General features: G+C 29.6%; 1 long non-coding RNA gene across 1 annotated transcript; it reads left to right on the forward strand.

Moving 5' to 3' along the window:
- The first annotated feature begins 13,555 nt into the window (after window positions 1-13,555).
- LOC130962061 (uncharacterized) lies at window positions 13,556-14,378 on the forward strand. Its single transcript, XR_009079705.1, has 3 exons — window positions 13,556-13,600; window positions 14,145-14,210; window positions 14,294-14,378. It is a non-coding gene; the product is annotated as an uncharacterized LOC130962061 (long non-coding RNA).
- Window positions 14,379-24,892: the final 10,514 nt, after the last annotated feature.

Below are 24,892 nucleotides of genomic sequence, written 5' to 3' on the forward strand. Positions count from 1 at the left end.
TTTCAGACCAAATAGATTAAGAAAAAAAAGAAAAAAAAAGGAGCAATTCAAGTTATTAGACCGTTCTTTAGATCTTTGTAGGCTTGGAAACAATGACCGACCTAAAAAATTTTAGTTATAGGACAAAAATATACTAAAATAAATTTTGCTAAACATTAATATATTTATACTTTGAAACTAAAATCATACATATAAGTATCCAAAAAAATTAGACATATATACAAAAACTGAAAAACATATTAATTTAAAATAATAAAAAATTAATTGAAATAATTTTCTCTCTTTATTTCAAAATAATTAAATATTGTATATTTATATATATTTTTAAATTTAATTTTAATATATTATCAATTTAAAAAATATTAATTAATAGATAGATATTATTCTTTTTTTATCTTAACCATTTTTAAAAAAAAACTAATAATTTTGCTTATATTTAAAAAATTAAGTTTTAACTTAGTAATTAATTACTTAGTTATTTTTAAAAATATATTATCAATATTTATTAATGTTGAATTTGTTTATCTATTTATTTTAAGTTTTGATGCATATAATAAAATAAAGATTGTTTCATGTTAAATTTAACAATATAAAATTTCTTTTAACATAAATTTTAATGAAAACAAACATAATATAATAATGAAAACAAAATATATCACTACCAGAAATACAAAAGTTACCAACGGGCATGTACTGATAAACGATAAATAGTGGCAAAGCTCAACAATCTGTAGTAACTAATTGCAACATATTGTATCTTTGTGATCAAATTTTGCAGAATTTTTCGACGTTTTTATTTGTCCGTGGCCAACTTGAGATGAGTTTTCTCATTTGTCACGGACTAAATGATCACCGTGATGAAATAAAACAATGTCCATTTTCAATTCCGCGCTTAATTTAGCGTTTTCCTCTAACTCTTTCAAAATATTTTTATGTAGTTAATATTTTTCTCAAATTTAAATCTTAACAATAAATATTAGGGTGCAGATTTTTTTGCCAATTTTCTGAAAGTTGGTTTCTTCTCTCTCCTTACTAGTGCTACCACTGAAAATTAATAAATATGTTAATTATCTAATTTTCAATGTGATTCATGATTTATAATTTTTACACTTTCTACTAATTAAGTTGTTAATTTTCGCTTGTTTGATTAAATAGTAATTTCTTAGTGTGGTTATGTTGTTCATTAGCAGTATAAAAATTAGATGCGGATCATGATTTGTAATTTCACTCTTTCTTTCATTTTTACCCTGCACATTTTTCCTGTCAATTTTCTTTCTGGTCGAATGCACATTTGTATTTCTTATCCTTTTATTCTTTACTATTTATTTTTGGTGGAGTTAAATTTTGATTCTATTTGGGATGCATACTTGAGAGTACAAATACAAAGAGTCACTACAATCATCATCAAATTATTATAAGAGAATTCAATACTGCAATAATAATGATCCATGTTATATATATTAAAATTATAAGAAGAGTACAAAAGAGTACAAAAAGAAACTAATTTTATAAACTACTTATCAACTCAAAATCACTTTTTATATCAGTTATATTTTATATATATATATATATATGAAGGATTATTATTGTAGCATTGAATTCTCTTTCAATAGTTTGGTGATGACTATTATGAATCATGTGTCTTCTTAAGTATGCATCTCAAACAGAATCAAAATTTAACTCCACTATAAATAAATAAATAATAAAAAACATGAAAAATTTATTTTATTCCGACGACCCACAGTTCAAAAATATACATGTTTATAATTAATTTACAGATGAAATATAAGTTAATTTGAAATTAAATTGAAGATGAAGAAAGTAAGTGAATTTAATAATAATATAGATTAAAATTATTATTTGATCGAATGAAATTAAAGTTATGATGTATAATAATGTTAATAAGGTGAAGGTTTTTTAGATAAAGGAGATAGAGAGGGGTAAGTATTTTTTAGAATTCTTATGTTTATGTTTAATGGAATTGCTTTAATTTATTTTAGAAACAACTAACTCTGATTAATTGGAATAATAACTAATTATAAGTTAATTACTAAGTATTAATTAAATTTATTTTGATGTTGAAGAAAGAAAAAATTATATATTGTACGTATTTAAATTACATTTGATAAGTCTTAGTGTAACAAGATTAATGTGCATTTTTGACTGATAGCACTCAATACTCACACCAATATCTGTAAAAAGTCTCCCTTCTCACATGCATTCTACACTAGTGCCTCATCTTCTGCTATGAATTCTATTATAGAGGTTTGTTGTCTTTAATATTCTGTTTGCGCTTTGTTATCAAATTTAACATGATGTTACCATTTAATAATTCTCTATAGTTATTTGGTTTGGTTGGAAACTTGTAAGAGATATATGCACTTGGCGTGCAATATCTACAAAGGCATGTATTTCCATATTTTACTATTTTTTTTGACTGGGATGCAGATGTCATATTAATAGATTTGAAGGTAACTTTTGAAAATAAATTGTGTTGCTAGCACCTGTATATAACACTGTAAATTGAATATAAATCATTGCATTTTTTATCTATGTAGACAAGCATTAAAACCAAGCCAGTATGTGAGTTTGAGTGGGCACGCCGAAAATAATTTATCATCATAGAGTAACACATTGCAATTTTTTTTCAAAAGAGAGGATATATTCGCTCTACAACTGAATCACCAGAAATTCAGGCTGCGGTAAAGGATTTTGATCTCAACAAGAAGCCATTTTAGAAGGAGGATTTGGATCCTGTTGCTCGTGATAAAGTTAAATGATTTTGTGAAATTTGGTATTCAAGAGAATATTATGTCTAGTTTAGTTTCGTTGAACATAACCCCACTATATTATGTCTAGTTTATTTTCGAATTATTGATTTAAGCTTTGGTTTTATTATATATTGTTATTATCTTCTCTTGTATGATCACGGCAAACTACTCAAACCTTGACCAGGAAGATCTTAAATAATTTATCATTCATGGAGCACAAATTAAAATTTTCAGTAGCACTTACATCGTTAACTTTATTCGCATTTCTCATAGACATTATCTTGCGATATTCCTCATGGATCATAAATTCTTGAATCTAGTTATATGATTTGTTACTCTTGATGTTCGTGTTTGGATTTAAAACTTAAGAGATAATAGAAGGTCGGAGGAAAATTATCCATCAATCAAAAGATGGGATAAGATACTAGAAGATAACACAAAAAGACAGTAAAAATTTATTGAAGTAAGTTTATTTCACTTTGATGTGCATTTTTATTGATTTATTGTCATTTAATAATTGATCTCCTCTATGAAATATTTCAAAAAAAATTTTGAGTTTGATTATGTTGCTGGTATTAAATGGGCTCTGAGGACCTTAGGTGATAGATAGAAGGCCCATAAATATAATTTATGAGGAGAATACTTTTTTTCTAACAAAAGAAAGACAGAAATTCTGACTGCGAATTTCTCGGACATACCGCCTGTTGAATGGACTGCTTTTGTGGATCATTATATGGATCCTAAAATAAAGGTAAATACTTAATCTATATTTTTTTTATTTTTTATTGAATATTTATTATGAATATCTGGTCACATTTATTTACTAGTTTCTTGTTCTTGAAAATCATAGAAACAATGTTTGCAAAATGCCAGAAATTGTGAGAAGCTTATAGTTTCACATGCCGGTGAAAGTAAAAGTAATGCTAGAAGAGCAACTCAAGTGGTATTATTTTTTTATTATTGAGCCTAGTACTGTTATACTATTTCTATAAAATTAGCGGTTTTAATTAAATTTGTGATTACTTTTAATATTCTATTTATTGTATTAGGAAAAAAAATTGGGAAGGCATTTATGTCGAAGTGAGGTTATTGTATCAACTTTGCTAAAGAAAGATGGGAGTTATGTAAGCGGAAAGGACAACAATTAGCTGTGAATGTCTGAATTTGTTTTTATATGACCGTATATTTTTTTATATGCCTTAATTATGTCAATACTCTACTCCAATGCGATGTGCATTGGTTTGTAAGAAAAAATAGCAGAGTATTTACCTGAAGATCAAGCACGTGCTGCCACTGAAGGTATTCAGTCAAAAGTCTTGGCTCATCCAGATAATGTAATTGAAAAAGTTTGTGGTCTTGAGAATGGTAAGCGAGTACGTGGTTTTAGTAATGCTGCATGTCCCAGTAGTTTCGGTAAGTCAAAGTGCATCTTTGGAGGGGCAATATGCGAAAGTTCTAGCAGTGCATCCCAACAGCATGTTGCAAATTTAGAAAGGCAACTTCAAGAAGCTAAATATCAAGTGGCAACCCTCCACAGATTTCTACAACAGAAGTACAGTGATAAAGTACCTACCTTCTCTGATTCTGTACCACACATTCAGTCGGATTGATGCACCTCATGTCATGTCTATTTTAATCTTAATTTATATCTAGTTTACACTGTTATTAGAGATACTTTTATTTTTTTGTCGTACAGAATTATAGAACTTAGTTTTTGTTATTTCTTTACTATATATATGAACAATGCATATGCTTTACCGTTATTACTTAGTTTGCTATTTTTTTTGTTTTAATAGTTATTATCGTTGCTTTGATGGTTTTTATTATTATAAAATATTTTTTACATGTTAGTATATATATAGAAATAAATATATAGAATAACAATTTAAAAAAAAATATTCAATTGGTAATTATAGCGGAGATTTTTTTAATTAAAAAAAATAGCTACGAATTTATGTGTTGGTAAATAATCCATTAATATTGGCCACGAAAAAAAGCGTGAAAATTTTTTTTAATATTTTTTGTACATATTTTTTTTGACAGAGAAAAAATCATGGCTAAATAACTCAACATTTTTTAGTCACAGAAAAAAGGTGACAAAAAAGTCTAGCCTGTCAATATTAACTACGAAAAAAATTGTGGTAAAATTATATTTGTTGATTACATTGTTTTCATTTAACCACGGTTTAGAATGTAGACAATAATATAAAAATGGTGGTTATTTAAATATCTTTACGGATCACAAAACTGTGACTAATATACCAAAAATAGTGACTAACTGAAAAGATGTTACCCTTATTAATTACAAATATGTATTCGTCGTTAACGTTTAATTATTACGAATTTTCGTAATTTTAACCACAATTTTTTCGTGATTAATCATCGTATTTTTGATAGTGTATTAATCTATATATATTATTAATTTATTTTCAAACTTCAAGCGGGGCAAATGCCCCCTCTGTTTTTCTCACCTTGATCTCCCTGCTTCAAGGATCCTTTTGGAGTCTTAATAGCTTAAACTTGCATCATTGATACTCTTAACATTGTATTTGTGTATAGAATGCCTTCCCTTCATTTAAATTTACTACATTTTGCAGCCATTTGCTCAGTTACTACGAGCTCCTCACGATGATGCAGAGGCAATAATAAAGGAAAAGTTTTATTTTGTTTTTTTTAATTAATAAAAATATTTAAATAATTTTATTTATTATAATCTTTATATTTATTTTAAATCAAATAAAATATTAAGACATAACTTAATTACATATATTTTATATTAAATACAATAAAAAAACTTAATTTAATTTTTATTTTTTAGTTTCAGTCTCTTTTTCAAACATAATCTTATAGATTTACTTACCAAATTTAATTTCTCTATTTTCAAATAGTTGCCCCCAAAATCGTTGCTACTTTACTAGTGTCTTGATTTTAAGTTTTTAACCTTGAGAATAAAAGTGAAAAAAAATATTCCGTCTATCGAGCTTGTAACCTGATATGATAAAAAACATGCCAAAATTATTTAAAAAATTTAAGTTCTTTAATGTTGCATTTAAAAATGAGACAAAGATAGAAATTTAAAAAATAGAGATTCAATAAAAATTTTATATTGTATTTAGTATAAAATGTATTGAATTGAGTTATATTTTAATATTATGTTTAGTTTAAAATAAATATGAAAATTGATGGGTAGATTTAAAATTTAAAAAGTTAACTAAGGATATTTTTAAAAATAAGTGTTATTAAAATTTTAGTTTCTTTCTCTAAAAATTTCAGTCTTTAATGTCTTCACTTTCTAAATATACTAAAGAAACTAAATACAATACATAGATCAGATCTAGACCTATGAAATAATCTGTTATGCTTATGAAGATATATAGAATTTTATTGTACTAATAAAAATACAATAGTAAAAATTTAAATGGAATCTTCTATAATATTTAAATATCTTTATTTATTATGTCATTTATCTCTTTAATTATATACGTGCAATACTTATTTAATATCGTATATTAACATTACTTATTTATTTTTTATTAAAAAAAATCAAGTTTATTGACACACTTTAAACCAGGCTAGACTTGATAATAAACCAAACTTAGTATTTATTAAAGAGTTTATATTATACTACAAGTTATATTTAGGACAATATACTCTATTGTAAACCTAGTTTATTAAGAATAAAATTTGACTTGTCTTAATCTTTTCCACCTCTACTTGAGAAGTTTAATGGAACCTTTTTCAAGAATAACAACTATTTTCTTAATTTAATAATTGGAATAAAAATTTTTTTGGATATCATTAAGTTATTAAAAAAATTATTTTATTGAGAAAATATTTTTTTATTTTTAGCATGCTTAATTATTTTTAAAAGTAAAAATAAAATTAATAAATAAAAAAATATTTTAACATAAAATATCAAATTATCAAATTATTTTTATTTCTTTAAAAAAATTTTAAAAAATCACTTAAAATATTTATTTTTTTTAAATTACTCAAAATCACTCAAACAAGTCCTAAATAAATAAAATATACATGAAAAAGATTATAAAAAGAACAAAAGTGCATACAAAAAATTTTAAAATAATTCGATATATGTCAGATGATTTAAACAAGTTAAATTTATCATTTTTCTATCTAACATTATGTTCTAACATAAAATTGCAATTATATATTTTGTAATTTCTGAAACCTCCATGCATGATGCAACAACGCTCAAAATATCATTTCAATTTTTGTCTTTTTCCCAGAACTGAATCCATCACTATATATACAACTAAAATAATAATATTGACTTGTTAAAATTAAATAATCTTTACAATACATTGAACTATTTTAAAATATTTTTTATATACTTTTATTCTATTTATATTCTTCCGTATATATTTTTATCTGTTTACTTCAATAATAATTATTTTGTATATATAATTATTTTGTCATTCAAAAGATTCTATTTTTTATAAAATATATTTTAATATTTATTTTTGACAAAATAAACTCCTAAATATCAATTTTGTTTGATAAATGATATAATTATTGGGGTTTAAGGTTTAAGACGCAGCAAATGATTTCTTGCAATCTCGTTATGGCAGAAGTAGGTTCCATCAAATGGCTTAGTTTTTTTTTTTTCATTTGTTATCTTTTTTATTGTTGTTTTCCTAAATAGATGCATTGTTCTCTGTCAACGAAAAATTCTTTTCCGGTTTTTCTCTACTAACAATGTCTGGAACAAAGTACAACTTATTAATCTGTGGGTTAGAATTTTTTTTAAGTAAATTTTATTTCACTTTCTCTAAAATAAAATAAAGAATAAATTATCTTTTTAAAACATATTTTATTATTATTATTGAATGAAATAAGTTGACTATCATGATTAAACTCATAATGTAATCTAAATTTTGTTAATCTAATTAACTAATTACGGTATAATTTTTTTAACAAATTATAAAAATCACTAAAAAACTTCTATTTTATAATTTTTTTTAAATCACATATCTGATCTATTAATTAGTTTCAACTAAAAAATAAAAATCTCAAAAAAAAAAAAAAACATACAGATACAAAAATTTGAAGAGACACGAAATTTAAAATTTCCAAAACACTTTTTTAATAATTCTCTTTTACTTTTTTCATTTTTTCTTGTGATTGAAATTGATTAATAAATAAATAATTTGAAAAAAAATATATTACAAAATTAATTTTTTTATTAATTTTTATAATTTACAAAAAAATTACATCATGATTAATTGATTAGATTAATAAAATTTAAGTTAAATTAAAAATTAAAATTAATCATGATAAATTAATTTATTTTATTTTATTTAATAATAATAAGATATATCACAAAAAATAATTTAACCTTTAATTTAAAAAAGAATATGTAAAATTTATCATTTTTTTAAGTCTACGAAAGTAATTTAATGTTTACGTAGTTTACTATGCAGTTAATATAAATACTTAATGTACCACATAGATAATTTTATTAATATTCATAATGATGGATTAATTATTAAATTATGCTATCAAGTAGAGCTGATATTTAAAATTTTATTTTATCCAAAATAAAATTGGATCTGTTTTATCCAAATCCAAATTTTTGAACCACAAAATGGCTATTCACTCTGATTATTATTATTATTATTACACTACGAAGCAATTGGAATCCACGTACTTGATGAATTTTCTGTAAGGACAAGTCCAACCGTTGCGACCAAATTGTTTCGTATAAATACTTACAATTTATCCTTTAAAAATATTTTTTATTCAATTTTTTATTACAATAATTTAAATATTAAATAAATTTAATATTTTATTAAAATTAAATACACATTTAAAATACAAACTAAATAAAACTTATATCCAAAAATATAAATTCAACAAAATTAAAGATTTTAATTTTAAGAGTTTTAATTAACTCACACGGCAGAAAACCCCTAAAAAAGATCATAAAGCTCTCAATCCAACCGTCATCTTCGGAGAACTGCACGTCGTCCGTGGGATTCTTTATTCGCGTCGCCTTCCTCTTTGTCGTCGCTCTCCTCTTCGTCGTTACCACTTCTCGGCGCCGCCGCGTCATCCTCAGAGAGCTGTATGTTGTCCGTGTGATTCTTCGTTTATACCGCCTTCCTTCTTGTTGCTGCCTTCCTCCTCATCGTCGCCCCTCCTCGGCGCTGCCGCGTCATCCCAGCGTCGTTCATCCGTTTCGCCGTTCCTCTGCGCCGTCGTAGTCCTCCTCGCCGCTCAATTCGCAGCCTCGCTTCGTCATATTTCTCGTCACGTTCATCCTCATCAGCATCGCCAATCCTTTTACGTCGAAAGTGAACCTCAGATATTTTGGATGTGTTTAAGAGAAAGCGATTCATAGTTAAACGTATGTATCTGTTTAGTTATTCAATCACATTGATTTTGCATGCCATGTACAACATCCAAATTTGCATTGCAGAATGGTTTAAGTAGAAGAATAACTTAAAGAATCACAATTTTCAAATTGTCAACACTGTGATATCTGTAATTACGTCCACTGCAAGGGTTTAAATTTCTTATTTTGGATGTGTTTTAGAAATATTTTGTGTATCACTTCATAATTTTAGACGTGTTACAATTATTTTTTAATGTTTATATTTAAATTTTAGATTTATAATTTTGGATGTGTTTCAAAAATATTTTCTGTATAACTTAATAATTTTAGATGTGTTACCATTGAAAAAAAAATTACAGCCACTGCAAGGGTTGTAATAATATAAACTCTAAAATTGTTTCATATATCACAAAGTTGAGGAATTGACTAAATATCTAATTTATTTTTGTATCTTTCAATGATTTTGATGGTCTTTTATTCCTAATTTGCATTGGCGAATGGTTTAGGTAGAAGAACAACTTAAAGAATCACAATCCTCAAATTGTCAATACTGTGATATCTGAAATTACAGTCACGGCAAGGGTTTAAATTTCTGATTTATGATTTTGGATGTGTTTTAGAAATATTTTATGTTTCACTTCATAGTTTTAGATGTGTTATAATTATATTTTAATGTTTAAATTTAAATTTTAGATTTATGATTTTGAATGTGTTTCAAAAATATTTTCTGTATAATTTAATAATGTTAGATGTATTACAATTGAAAAAAATTACGACTACTACAAGAATTGTAATAAACTCTAAAATTATTTCATATATCACAAAATTGAGAAATTGACTTCAAAGATTTAATTGGCTTTTATATCTTCCTCTGAAGAGTAACACTCTTCTATAAAATTTTTTGTGAAGAACATGAGAAAGAAAAAGACAAGAACGTATGAGAGAAGAGAGAATGAGAGAAGAACTTACCAAAAAAATAAAAAAATAATAAAGTAACTACATTATAAAATAAGTAAAAAGTTAGAGAAATTTTAGTATTTAAAATTTAAATTAATTTTAATTACCAATATGTTTAACTACAAACTAAAAATGTGTTTTAATTAAAATAATATTATTTGAATTAAAAAATCGATTAAAAATTGAATTTTAAAGGAGGCATAGTATTTTTTAAATACTTAAATTGATTTATTTATTTACATTTGTAGATTTGTTGCCACATGCTTTTTGGACCGTTGCAAGTACTGTAGTAGTATACTAATATGGATGGATCTAATATAGTAATATGCCATGATCCCTCCATAATGCATATTGTTGACCGTATAATTTTATATCCGGTTTTGACAAATCTCTCTCTGATATTTTTAAAATAAGTTATCAATGATTCAATGAATAACATTGATTTTTTAATTTTTAAATACAACAATTCAACAACTTAACTTTAAACGTAAATACAAATAAAAAATATCTACTTATATTCAAATAAAATATAAAAAATAGAAACTAATAAGATTAAAAATCTATATTTTTGTTAATTCTTATTCAACAAAAAAATATTTTTTATAAATTTAAAATAAAAAGGTTAACAATTTCATAAAATTTGTTAAAAATCAACTTTTAATTCATTATAATTAATATCTTCAAAACTATTATTTTTTTTTGTATAAATTACATAAATATATTACAGGCCTGCTACACATACAAGCTTACAAGCTTACAAGTTGGCCCAGCTCAAATACAACTCACGCGCATGAAGAGAGGTTACATAGAGCGTCACATTCACGCGCTCAACACTCAAACGGTTACGTATGCTACGAGTTATGGCAGACTCTTCCACTTCTTCCACTTCTTCCACTTCCCAAAGCGATTCGAAAACAAGGAAATCCTTCCATTTTCGAGCGAAAATCGACGTTCAAAATATACAACTCGTTGTTCGAAACCTCCATCAAAACACCATCAAACTCTCCATCAAGAATCTGAAGAGAAAACAAAGCAACAAAACTCAACGTAAGTTCATTAAGATTCCTGTATATTTTCCAGATTACAAACTACGTTTTACCTTTCTTCTACGTCGTTGTTATAGGGTTTACTGTTATTCTTGTTTCTTTGTTACACTGTTCTTCTACGTTGTTGTTCTAGATTTTTGGGGCTATATTCCGTAGATTGGGGGGTGTATACTGTTTGACCTTGTAATGTGGCTTGATATTGAAGCATGTTTGAGTGATATCTGACTAATATATATGGATGTATCTGAATAATATCCATGGGTGTATCTCACTGTTATCAATGGGTGTATCTTGTTGTTATCTTTGGGTGTATCTGACTCATATATATGGGTGTATCTTATTGTTATCAATGGGTGTACCTTATTGTTATTAATGGGTGTATCTGACTCATATATATATGGGTGTATCTTACTGATATCTTTGGGTGTATTTTTCGTTTCAGAGAAAATGGCAGCAAGAAACCAAACAAAAGACCTTAAGTGTGCCACACATCTCCTGAGTGATAAGTTCAGAAACATGACTGAGGAGAAGAAGGCAATTGTGAGGGATCTCGGATTCGGTGGGTTGATGCACATCCCACCACTAAGGGTGGATCACCAACTCTTAAGGGAGCTGGCAAACAACTTCAAACTTGGGGAGAACAGACTGAAGACAGGATATGGTTCTTTCCAAATAACACCAAAAAAATAGGTCATGCACTTGGCATCAATGCAACAGGTAACTAGCTTAAAATTATAGGTGTATATTAAGTTGTTGCTTGGGTCTATTTAAGTTGATGCTTGGGTGTTTTTGAACCGACTTGGATACTTTGTTGTCTTCCTTTTTGTAGGAGATCTATTTTCGGAGAAAGTTGAGTATAAGAAACTTTCTGATGATGACAAAATAATTTATAGAAGATTCCAGGGTAAGACCCTCAAAAGTCTTACTGATGAAATGATGGAAATCGGCGTTGGCAACGAAGAGGAACGCCTGATGTTCAAGAGGATATTCATCCTCTACATACAGATGGCGTTCCTTTTGCCAACGACGATAAACAAAATATCGCCCGTGCACCTGGCCCCAATTTTTAAGATGGACGGCATATCAGAGAGAAACTGGGGGGGGGGGGCATGTTTTGACCTTCATGGTCAATGGCATCACAGACTACCAGGAGAAGAAGAAGAAATCAATTTAATGGCTGCCTCTTCGCCCTCATGATAATTTACTTTCATCTTTCAAAAAACAAAGGCAAGAACAGGACTCAAAGACCACCAAAGCCCTGGATTGCCAACTGGACTAAGGAGCAGTTGGTGGAAAGAATGTCTGCAGAAAGAGAGGAAATTTTGGTAAGTAAACATAATAAGTTGGGTGTATTTTATTTACCTGAATGCTGCTAACTAAAATATCTCATGTTTCAGGGGATTGTGAAGATGGCAGAGACAAGAGAAAAATGAAAAAAAAAAGAAAAAAAGAAAAAAAAAACAAGAAATAAAAAAAACAAAAAAAGGAAGGCGAGTCCAACATCATCTTCGGAGACAGAAACTACTGACAGTGACACTTCTACCTCTGAGTCTGAGGCTCAAGAAGACTCAGAGGATTCAGGAAGAAAACACCCCAGCAAAAAGGGGAAAAAGTAAGTACCATACTTGGGTGTAATTTCTTTTTCGAGTTGGGTGTATTTTGTTTGATCACGTTGGGTGTATGTAGTTTATTAAGCAGGGTGTGTTTCGTTTGCTGAGTTGAGTGTATATTTAATATTCAGTTGGGTGTATCTCGTGAATTCATTTGGGTGTATTTTTAGTATGTTCTAAATGATGATTGTTTGCCTTCCAGAATGGACTCCAGAAAAAGAAAGCAGAGGCAAGAGGAGTCAGATTCTGATTCAGAATCTGAATCTGAACCAAGTGATGAGTAATGTCCTGAAATTATTACTCCTTTCTTTTGGCTTCATTATAAAGATTTCGTGTATTAATTGAAGTGTCTATTATTAACTTATAGGAGCGAAAAATCATCACCTGCAGAGAAGGAGAAGAAAAAGAAAAAAAACAAAAACAACACCAAAAGAGTAAGCACTTCTTTCATTAATATTCTGTGATAAAATTAATTTTTTATTTCTGATTGGTATTCTTTTTTTTTTTCCACCCAGAACACAAGAAGAAAAGAAAAAAGTTGTTGTGGAGGATTCACCTCCTGAAGAAAATCAATACTTTGACGGGTACAGTACCTCGTAAGCTATATTACGGTCTATCATCGTAATTATTTTTGTTAACATCTTATTTTATGAATGTAGTGAGAGATATGAAATATCAAGTGACGAACTTGATGAATGGCTAAGGGGAAACGTTGATAAATCTGCTGCAGAGGGGTATGTCTTGCGGGGCTGTGTATTTGAGATTTTGGTGTGTTTTGTTTGCTAATAATTGTATCTTGTTTCGCAGGGAGAACCAAGCTGACCTGCGATCGACAGAAGGTCGCTATGTGTCCTCTGAAACGTAAGAAGCTTTATTATTTAATAAAATCTTGTTATCATGATTTGGATGTATTTTGTGGAACCATTTGGGTTTATTTTGTGGATCAAGTTGGGTGTATGTTGTTTACTATGGATATTTCGTTTGTTTTGTTGGGTGTATATTGTCCATTCGGTTGGTTGTATCTTGTGCATTCATTTGGGTGTATTTTATACCTGTATCTTATTTAGTCTGAATAACATGAAATCTGTTTAGACTACCGGCTGTGAACTTGGAAAGTGATGATCCTTCCTCTCAAGCACGCACAGAACAGAGTAGCGTAAACCAGCCATCACAGAGCATGTAATTTCTCTTTCAAATAACCGTTACTTTTGTTCTTCTATTACCTTCTACTTCTAATTCTGTATATATTTTTTTTTAAAAAAAAGCCCTTTATTATTTTATTCAAGAAAAAAAAGGCAGCAAAAAAAAGCAAAAACTGCAACTATGTAAGTTCTCAAAAAACAAAGCTTGTCTTCTTTTTGAATTGTTCGGGTGTATTTTTTGACCTTCTTTGGGTGTATTTTAGGTTGAGTCCGACTGACTCGAATATGATGGTTGTGAGGGAACAAACACCGTCGGAAGCGCTTGCAATGTGAGTTTTCCAAGAATATTTCAACCTTATAACCTTATTATTTTCAAAGGCGTTGTTAACCTTTCATTTTTCTTCTTGTTTAGAGTCCCGATCCAGGTTTTTGTGCCGGCATCCCAAACAACCCCTGAGACAGATTTCGAACCAACCCCTATGCTACGGATTGAAGGGACTAGAGAAATGTAAGAAATAGTATTGGGTGTATATTTGTTTAGGGTTTGGGTGTATATTTGCTAACAGTTTGGGTGTATATTGTTCCTGATCAATTTTTTTTACGCCATGATTAATTTTGTGTAACTGTGCAGCACTCCTGAATCCCCCAAACAACTTCAAAAAACCACACCCACGCTTCCCCCAGCTCCAACTAAAATGTAAGTTCATCAGACTAAAATCAATCTTTGCTTATCATCCGTATATTCTTATTCTTACTCTTATTCTTATGCGTCATGACGCAGTCATCCAGCCGCAGAAGACGCTGCTGCCCTGTTGATGATGGCATGGACAGCAACCTATGTTCCTAAAACAGATCCAGGGATGCCATCATTCAGCATTGGATTGACTGATTCAAGCCAGGAGGGGGCGTCAACGCAAGAGACAGAAAGGGAAAAATCTCCAGAAACTGCAAGTATGCTAGAACAATTAGACAGTTTGGTCCAAAAATTAGCAAGCAATGCGGCGAAGGGAAAAGACGAAAGTCCACAAATTCAGAGGGAGATTGGGGGAGAGAGTTCTGCAAAGTTTGAAACTCCTGGGGGAATAAATCAAAGTTCAGATGATATGAAACAAAAGTGCTACATCTGGGGGACAAGGCTGAAGGAAGACGCAGATGGCAATACTAACGAGTACGAGGAGATGTGCACTCTGATTGGCCAAGGAGAATACATTTTGATGAGAATGCACCTTGCATCCCTCCAGCCAAAAAGTGATATAGAATCTCAGGTAATATTAGAATAACGTTAATGTTTTTACACCAAAATTCAACTGCAACGTTTATTAATGTAAAATTGTTTTCGGCATATATTTCTAGATTGTATCTGCCATCTGCCTCATCCTAAACCAGAAAAATGAAAAGAGGTTTCAAGAACAAATATACTGTCTCCCCCCCCGATATTGTGGTAAGTGTTACTTCTACGAACTTTGGGTGTATTTTCGGTATTGATTTGGGTGTTTTTTTTGGGTTCGATTGGGTGTAAGTTGTGTATTTTCAGTATTTCATTTCTTCTTTCCCAATTCTTGCAGAGCATGGTACTTTCGGATCACCCAAAGGGGGAATTCATATCACCGAAAATGAAAAAGAAATTCAGGGTGGAAGCCTACCCGAGTTTCATTCCCTTCATAGATAGAAAAAAATTGACTTCGCATCCATATGTAAGTTTTCGTTTGCTAAATTTGTTAGTATGCTTATTTACTTATATGCCAAATAAAATAACACACTGTTGAAATGTGGCAATCCTTCAGATTTTTGCTCCTGTTTGCCACTCGGGGCATTGGTGGTTATGGCTGATAAATACAACAAAGCGGAAATGTCAAATACTTGACCCGCTACACAAAAAAGCTCCAAGCGATGAGAGAAAGGACATTAATAAATTCACTGTAAGTTGCCTCTGTCTTCTTTACTTTAATAGATAGGTCTATTTCGTTAGTTGTGTTGGGTGTATCTTGTACTTTCATTCGGGTGTATTACTGATTGTTTTGGTATTTAAGGGATATGTATTTTCAAGATTGATAACATATGCCGGCGGGGAACCTCTGGAGAAAGGGGAGAACGAGAAGAAAATTAAATCATCATATGTTAAAATATCAGGCCAAAAAACAAGGTATAAATTTGTGACTCTGAACATTAAACTTTCCTAAATGAGATTTGTAATTTATTTTCTTCGTTTTCAGCTATGACTGCGCTATCTACGTCATGAAGTGGCTTGAGTTAATTGAGCCGGAAAACATCAAAAAGGGGAAGTATGAATGGGATAATTGGCCGCAGGTAACTGTCTTTAGAACTATATAACTCTGTATTACTTTACTGAATTAATATTGCTGTTTAAACAGAATATACTTTTTAATTGTAGGAGGAGGTGGACCACTATAGAGTGGAGTATGCTTCCCGGATACTATTCAGTGAGATGAATAAGCAGAGAGATTGGGCAATTAGAGAGAGTAGTGCTATAAGGCTGTCGAAGCCATCCTCTGTATTATTGAGTCCGTTTTGTCAGATTAATTCTGCTGATATAGGAACTGCTGGGTAGTATGTAAATTGAACAAATGATGTAAATATTTGCCATTTATCAACAACTTCTATTCCATGTATATTTTTTCCCATAGTTAAACTATCTGTGCTGGTAAACTGTCTGTGATGTATTCAAAAACTGTATTACAGGTTGTAAAATATGAAGCAAAAAATCAAGGCATGTATAAAAGCAAATGATAAACTATTACACCCAACGCAAGTCTAATAATACACCCAAGATTGCATAAAATATACACCCAACTGTCTGTGCTGTATTCAAAATGTATGAATTACATGTACTAAAATATAAAGAAAAACATCAAATAAAATATACACCCATAACCTGCGAATTTTTACAGCTTTTGTTATATATGTATCTATATATGGGTCTATATGTAAATTGTGAATTAAAAAAATACACCCAAAAGAAACAGTGCTTTTACACCCATATTCAATAAAACTATACACCCAAAGAGTTATCCCCTGCTGCTGGTACCCTGAACTGATAATTCATAACGTGTCCTTGATATTGACTGGAATTTGAATGCGCCGCTGATACAGCATCAAACAGGTTTATCTGAATATAACACTCACACATTAGCTAAACTATTAACGAGAAAAATAAACTCAATCGCCATAAATTTAAAGAACATTACTTTTACCTCGCTTAAAACTTTCGTCTTCTTCTTCTTTGTGGCATTTGCAATCTGTTTCTCCAGCTTTGAACCTAGCCTGTTTTTTGGATGTCCTCTTGTTCGAATCCTTGGCGGGCTTTGAAGCTCGTTAACGGATTCCAAGTTGGCGTCTTCGTGGGATAAAGAAGATGTCCCCTTCCTTTTGGCTTTTAATGCTTCCATCTCGGCCATGACGTTATCGTACGCACGGTGCAGAATTGCAGTCAGCTCCTCCGATTCGGAGGCAAATTCGCAAATATTTTGCGAACGAAAAACCAATTGGTCGAACCTCTTGCTTCTTGGCTCCATTAGTGGCTCGTCGTGGCTGCTCTTGATGTGTGTGTGTCGCCTCTTTACCTTCTTGCTCCATCGTTCCAGTATGTATCTAGGGGACACTTGGCTTACTTGTTCGAAGCTTAAAACGCTTAGTGCGTGACGGCACAGTATCCCTCTCGACTCGAATAATAAGCATTGGCATTTTACCTCGGCTGCGACTGAGTCGTAGGTAACAGCAAACTTATTGAATATTGAGCTGGAAACTTGTTCTCCGACTTCGTATATTGAATAGCCTAGAGCGGAATTCTTTAATCTGGTGATGCAATTCGCCTTTCCTCTGAATTGCGCTTGGACTTCCCTAAACTTTACATGAGTGTACGCATCTTGAAACTGAGCTTCAATGGAGGAGTTGGTTGCACACGGTATGACCGTATGAAAATCTGCAGCGTCTGATTCTCTCTCTGCTTGCTCCCTGCTTCCGAGGCAATTATCGTATTGTTTGACGAAGTGAATAAGCGAGCTGTTCCGGGTGATGTACTTGTTAAAAAATGAATGCATGCTCTCGCTCCTTTGTGTGCTTCTCATCCCTGCCCAGAAGTGGTGATCCAGATAGATAGGAACCCATATGTGACGGTCTTCGTACAGATCTGCATAATACACCCAAACACAGACTGTAAAATACACCCGAGAGAACATACAATTTACACCTCTGCTGCAGATTTTAAAAACACATTACCTGAAAGCCACTTGTTGTCTACAAGACCAAAATTCAGCAGAAAATCGTTCCAATTCCTATCGAATGAGTCTTTGCCATGAGAGTTCCAAACAACATGGCTCATTTCTTGTTCGATATCGGCATGTCCTTTGTACCCGTTTAATTTGCTTGGAATCTTCTTCATGATGTGCCAAATACACCAGCGGTGAACTGTTGTTGGCATACAGGCCTCTAAAGCCCTTTTCATTGATGCGCACTGATCGGTGAGAAACCCTTTTGGAGCGTTTCCTCCCATGCAACGAAGCCAGCATTGAAATAACCATTTGAATGATTCAATTTCTTTGTTCTTCATCAAAGAGCATCCGAGAAGTGTTGACTGACCGTGGTGATTCACCCCGACAAAAGAACCACAGACCAAATTATACCTGAAACAAATTACCATGGTCCAGAATGCAAAATCATTAGGTACACCCCAACAAATACTTCGAATACACCCAATGAAACAGCCAATATACACCTCTGCTGTGGATTCGTAAAAATAAATTAATTTAGCATCATAAACAGGGACAATTTGTTACCTGTTTGTATTGTAGGTGGTATCGAATGAAATGACGTCTCCGAAATACTCAAAGGCGGCTCTGCTTCTTGCATCGGCCCAAAAAGCCAGCTTAATCGATTGATCCTCCTCGAGTTCGAGCTCAAAAAAGAAATTCGGATTCTTCTCTTTCATTCTTAAGAAATATTTCCCGAATTCCTTTGCATCTTCTTGTTCGGAAACATTCCGCACTTCCCTGGTAATGTAATTCCTCACGTCCTTTTCGATAAAGTTTAACTCGCGGTGACCCCCGGCAGCCGCAACAAATGATTGGTAGGTTTTGCTTGGTCTGATACTGGCCTCCTTGTTATTCTCTATCGTACGACGAATGGACATGCTTAGTTCCCTGTGCTGTTTGAGCATCTCTGCTTTGCTTGGACAGCAGGGGTGTGAATGATCCAGCACAACCTTTGAAATGATCCAAGCACCGACATCCTTCAATGTGTGTATATAAATTCTTGCAGGACAGTTTAAACCGGCTGTCGGATTGGTCTTCTCGGTCGGAGATATTTTAGATTTCCATTTTTCCTCTCTGCTACATGTAATCAGTTGATTCTTAATCTCGTTTCCCTTCCTATTTGTGCACCGAACTCTTGTAGAGAAACCTGCAGCCTTGGCGTAGTCCCTGTAAAATTTTCCAGCATCTTCAAGGGTGGTAAAGGTCATTCCGACCTTCGGAACAAGCTCGTCATCAACAACCGAGAGAGGCTGCACAATACACCGTGTCAGAACTGTAAATACACCCAATTATGTCTAATATGATACACCCGAGCCGCAACAACTCAACTACAGAATGACCTTTAAAGCCATAAACTGTAAATACACAAGCTGCAGAATACACCATATAAAAAACTAAAAACACACCCAATCATGTCTGATATAATACACCTGAACAACAACAACTCAATTAAAATAACAAAAAACCAGTAAAGTGTAGATACACCCACACTTCTAGCTAAAATACACCCAAAGAAGAATTGATCTACACCCGAGCGTCTGCTATAAATTCCAGGTAATTAATCACAACTAATACATTGAATCGACAGATTCATGTTAACGTCTTACTTTCACAATCAATGTTCAGCAATTTTTCAAGTACACAATACTATACAAATTACTGAAAGAAAATTTATACTAATCCTATGTAAATCAAACCTCAGGAACTTCGTTAGATTCAAATTCATAATCCACTTCGCCTGGATTCAGCTGACAATCTGAGGTTGAATGATCCATTATCTTCAAAACGAGTTCAAACTTTGATTTCAGAAAACAACAAATCAAAATAGAAAACGAAGCTCGAATTGCAGAAAAGAAAAAAGATAACGTAAACGAAGAACATACCAGTGAGAAAACGAGAGGAAAAGAACGATGGAGAAGAAGGAGGGAAGACGCGCGAGAAGAAGAACAACCAAATCTCAAAATAACGAAAACGAAGAAAGAAACAAATATTTTAAATTTGGTAGTTAGATATACGCGACATGTTATATAGCGCGTGTAATCAACGTACCTGGAGTAGCGCGTATTTTAATTTTATTGTTTAATGAGCTTGTAAAGCATACAAGTATGCAAAGCTTTTCCGAATATATTATTTGTCGTTATCCGTAACATGTAGAGCATTGCGTTTACTACTCTAATAAATAACCATTCACATATCAGATATTGCACAACTATTTTTTGGAATAAAATAAAATTTAAATGAGTGGATCTCAAGTGTACCCGAAATATTTGGTTAATTGTGTATTTGATGGGTGAACAAAATGTTCCTGACTTCTTCCACCCTCAGCATCCGAGATCAGGCTTTATAATGTTTACATAAAGGCTTACATTATATTCAGGATCTCTTTTATTTTTAGTTATCAAGACCGAATTGATAATCGACCAAACTAAGTTATTAGATTACTAGATTAATAATTCAATCGGTAGATCATTATAGTTAAATTATTTGACTCAGTAATAATTAAATAAATATATAAAGTTATAATAAAATCACAATTTAAAGAGTAAAAGTGAATAAATGCATTTATAAATTAATTCAATGTAATATATATAATATTATATTATAAAATCATAATTTAAACATTATTTTTATATAATATTAATATTTTTACCCATAATAACATTATGCGCGAGAATATAAATTTTTTGAAATTATATTAGTTTTATTCTAACATTATAGATTATGTGGTAGAAAAGATTTATAAAATCAAATTACTTTTACAAAAATGTCAGGTCGTAGGAGATCTGTCAACTAAGAAGACTAAAGTTTCTGCAGATAAAAAAAATCAAATAATAAATTTTTTAGTTATTATTTTCATATGCAACAGTTTAATTTTTTACTAATAATCAATTTTAACATTCATTATCTAAAATTTGAAAGAATTTAATATGTATACTTTTATATATTGATTAGGTATTAAATCTGTTGTACAAATAAAAATACTTAATTTTAATGCTTGTTGTTTAAAAATAATATATATAATTAGATTTTAATTAATATTAAAAAATGTATATTAATAGTTATAAAATTAATTCAAAATTAATTTTTTGAAACAATTGAATCTTGATTCTAATTATTAATCACAACAAAAATATTCTTTCCAAATTATATATAATAAATATTTGAAGAAAGAGAAGTAAAAATCTATATTAAAAAGATAAACGATAAAAATTTGAAATTAAATAAAAAATTTTAAAAAATATACAACAACAACAATATATTTTTTGAATAATATTATTGGATTTTTCTAATTATTTTATTTTATTAATTTTATTTTTTTGTAGAATAGAAAGATAGAGAGAGATAGAAAATAAGAAAAAAAAGATAAATAAGAAAGAGAAGGAGAGATGAAATTTTGTTAATTTAAAAAAAATTATTTTAATTGTAATAAAAGAATATCTCATAATATATTTTAATTTGTTAAATTAGTAATATAAAATATAAATTATATATAGAATGGGAAGGATAGAGATAAATAAAGAAGGAGACAGATGTGGTTAAGAGGATGGAGGAATAAAATTTAATGATTTTGGAGAGAAATATTTCATCTTAATATTAATGAGAGAGTGTTATGTGATATATTTTGATTGTTAAATTAATAATATAATATAGTTATATCTCAATTTTAATTCTAATTAAATTAAAAAATATTATGTTGCACATTTTAATTGTCAAATTTATAATTAGTCATTGATAATGATATATAAGAGAGATAGAGTTGGTAAAAGAATGAAAGAAATAGAAAAAAAATCAAAGAAATAGAAAAAATAAGAGAGAACTCTTTAATTTTAAAAGAAAATATTTAATTTAATTGCAATAAAAAAGTAATATGTAGCATATTTTAGTTATAAAGTTAGTTAGATATAATAATAGATATATTTTTGTTGGTACTAAATACAATAAAAAAAAGTTGTCTGAGTGGAAGAGAAGGCTAAGGTCATTTAGACCATCTCTAATAGAAGATTTATCTTAACCTTTATTTATATCTTATTTATCATAAAAAGTTACTTTACATTAATTTTTGTGTTATAAATAGTAAATAAGAATTTAAAATTTTTTTTCTATTAAAAAAATTAAATTTAGTCTTTATTGTAATTCTACTTAATCAATTAAAAATTAAATTTAGTTTTTATTGTAATTTCACTTATTTAATTAATTAAAATAATTAAAATTAATATTGGTATTTTTTGTAATAATATTATTAAAATTTATAAATTAAAAATAATTTATTATTATAAAAAAATTAATATTAAAAAAGTAATATATATGCAACATATATATTATATATATATTCAACGGTCATATATATTAACTCGCATACACCTAATGTACAATATATATGTAGTATCTAATGAAAAAGGTATCCTTATACAAAAAATGAAAGAATTTAATTATAGTTATTAGATCTAACTAAATGATAAGATTAGATTACAAAAATCAAAGAGAGAATATATATAATTAATATATTTGAAATTAGACGGAAGAAATAATTAATATTCTTGAAATTAGAGAAAGAGAGAATAATTAATTTTAAAGTATATTTATAATTTTTAATAATTTTAATTATATTATTTAAATATAATTAATATATGAGTTATGAAATAAAATAATTTTATTTGTTAATAAAATAATATAAATATTATAAGTAAATAATATGTGGCACATTATAAGTAAATAATATAAATAAATATAATTTTATTGCATGATTGAGTTTTCATTCAATAAAAATTAAAATAATATGAGAAATTTTTTTCATCCATTAAAATTATTTTTATTGACGAGACTAATCAATAAAAATAAAAAAAACAAATTGAGGATCTTTTACAATTATATAATTTGCATATTAGTATATTATCATAATTCAAAGGAATTACATAGTTGAGTTGCTGTAATTGAAATAATATAAAAATATATAAATCTTTTTAAGCATACGAAACATGTTTTTATTGTAATTATTGTTAAGCAATCACCAAAGATTAATTTATATCTTTACTTGATAAATTGGTTTAGTAACTTTTTTATTATCAGGACAAGCCTTGAATTACTCTATTGTGGACGAAGTACTCGAAGAATGAGAGAGTTTTAGATGGTCCTGTTCTTTGAAATATTTTTTATGTTTGGAAAAGTATTTCAAAGATTTTTTATGCTCTTAAGGATGCATTCTCTTTATACATTGGATCTCTTGATCAATCTTTCTGATTTGACAAGTGAAGTATTGAAAGTTTAATTGCTCAAGATCTCTCTTTTGTTCGTATATCTGATTCTGATTTAACTATTAGAGATGTTTAGAAAGATGACAAATGAAATCTCCGTGATGTTTTCTCTAATATTCCAAAAGATGTCAGCCATCGTTTGAATGTTTATAATCCGAATTTGAATGCTGGGGAGAGTTCGAATTGGTCATGGCGTGTGGCATCTTCTAGACTCTATTTATCTAAGAGTGAATATAGTTGGCTAACTAAAAGAAAGTTTGACTGGAATGAGCGTGATAATTGGTTGTGGGTGTGGCGACTATATATTCCTAAAAAGTACAAGTTCTTGATTTGGACTGGAATTAGCGTGATAATTGGTTGTGGGTGTGGCGACTATATATTCCTAAGAAGTACAAGTTCTTGATTTGGCTCAGTCTTTATAACGCTATTCCTACAATAGAGTTTCGATTGGATTGTGACTTAGCTTTATCTAGCACTTGTCATCGGTGTCAAAGTGATTTTGAGTTCATGCTTCATTATCTTTGGGAGTGTCCCAGTGCTAAAGAGATCTGGAGTCTTTTAGGCCTATATTTAGATAACTCAAATTTACGTGATTGACTTTATAGAGGTGCAAGGAGTGGAGATATTTTTCTTTTCTTCTCAACCATCTGGTGGATTTAGAGAAACAAGAATCATGACTTATTTAATACAGATGATTCTTGGAGTGCTAGTAAAGTGGTGAGTTGAATTCGTAGTTCAATAAGAGAGTTCTACACTATTTTTGCTATGTATCAATCTTTATCTCCTCCTTCACTTTGTTTGCATTGAGTTTCACCTCCTGTTAATTATATTAAATTGAATTGTGATGCTAGTTATTTTGCTCCTTTTGGCTATGCTGGTTTTGGTTGTATCGTTCGCAATTCCGATGGATGTTGGTTGAAATGTTGCACTAGAAAAATTGAAGTGTATAGTATTCTTTTTGCTGAATTGTATGCTATTTGGAGAAGTTTACTTCTAGTTTGGGATAGTAGATTTCGTGAGGTTATTTGTGAAATAGACTGTTTAGAAGCCCTTTTCTTGGTAAACCAATGAATGTTTGGTAATGATATTTCGGAATAGAATTTGGCAAAGCATATAAAGGAGGTTATGAATTGGAATTGGAGAGTTTCTATTATTTTAATTCAGAAAAATACGAATAGTGTTGCAGATTGTATGGCTAAAACAGCTGCTTCTGGCGCGGACATTTATTCGAATTGGAGTCAATTATGGAGTGAAATTCAACATCTAATAAATTTAGATATGAACCTAGCTAATTAATTTAATTTTGTCTCTTTTTTTTTGTTTAGTCACAAAAAAAATTAACTTATACTTTTTTTATTAGTTATTTTTTTATCTGTTGTATATCAATATTATAGTATGCATACTAATAAGAATAATATAGAGTTGATTGGTCCATAAATAAATAAATTATAATATAATTTTAAAAATGTCTTGTTCGGTAGTCGGTTGCCG

This window comes from Arachis stenosperma, chromosome 1, assembly GCF_014773155.1.
Source record: "Arachis stenosperma cultivar V10309 chromosome 1, arast.V10309.gnm1.PFL2, whole genome shotgun sequence".
Classification (NCBI taxonomy): domain Eukaryota; kingdom Viridiplantae; phylum Streptophyta; class Magnoliopsida; order Fabales; family Fabaceae; genus Arachis; species Arachis stenosperma.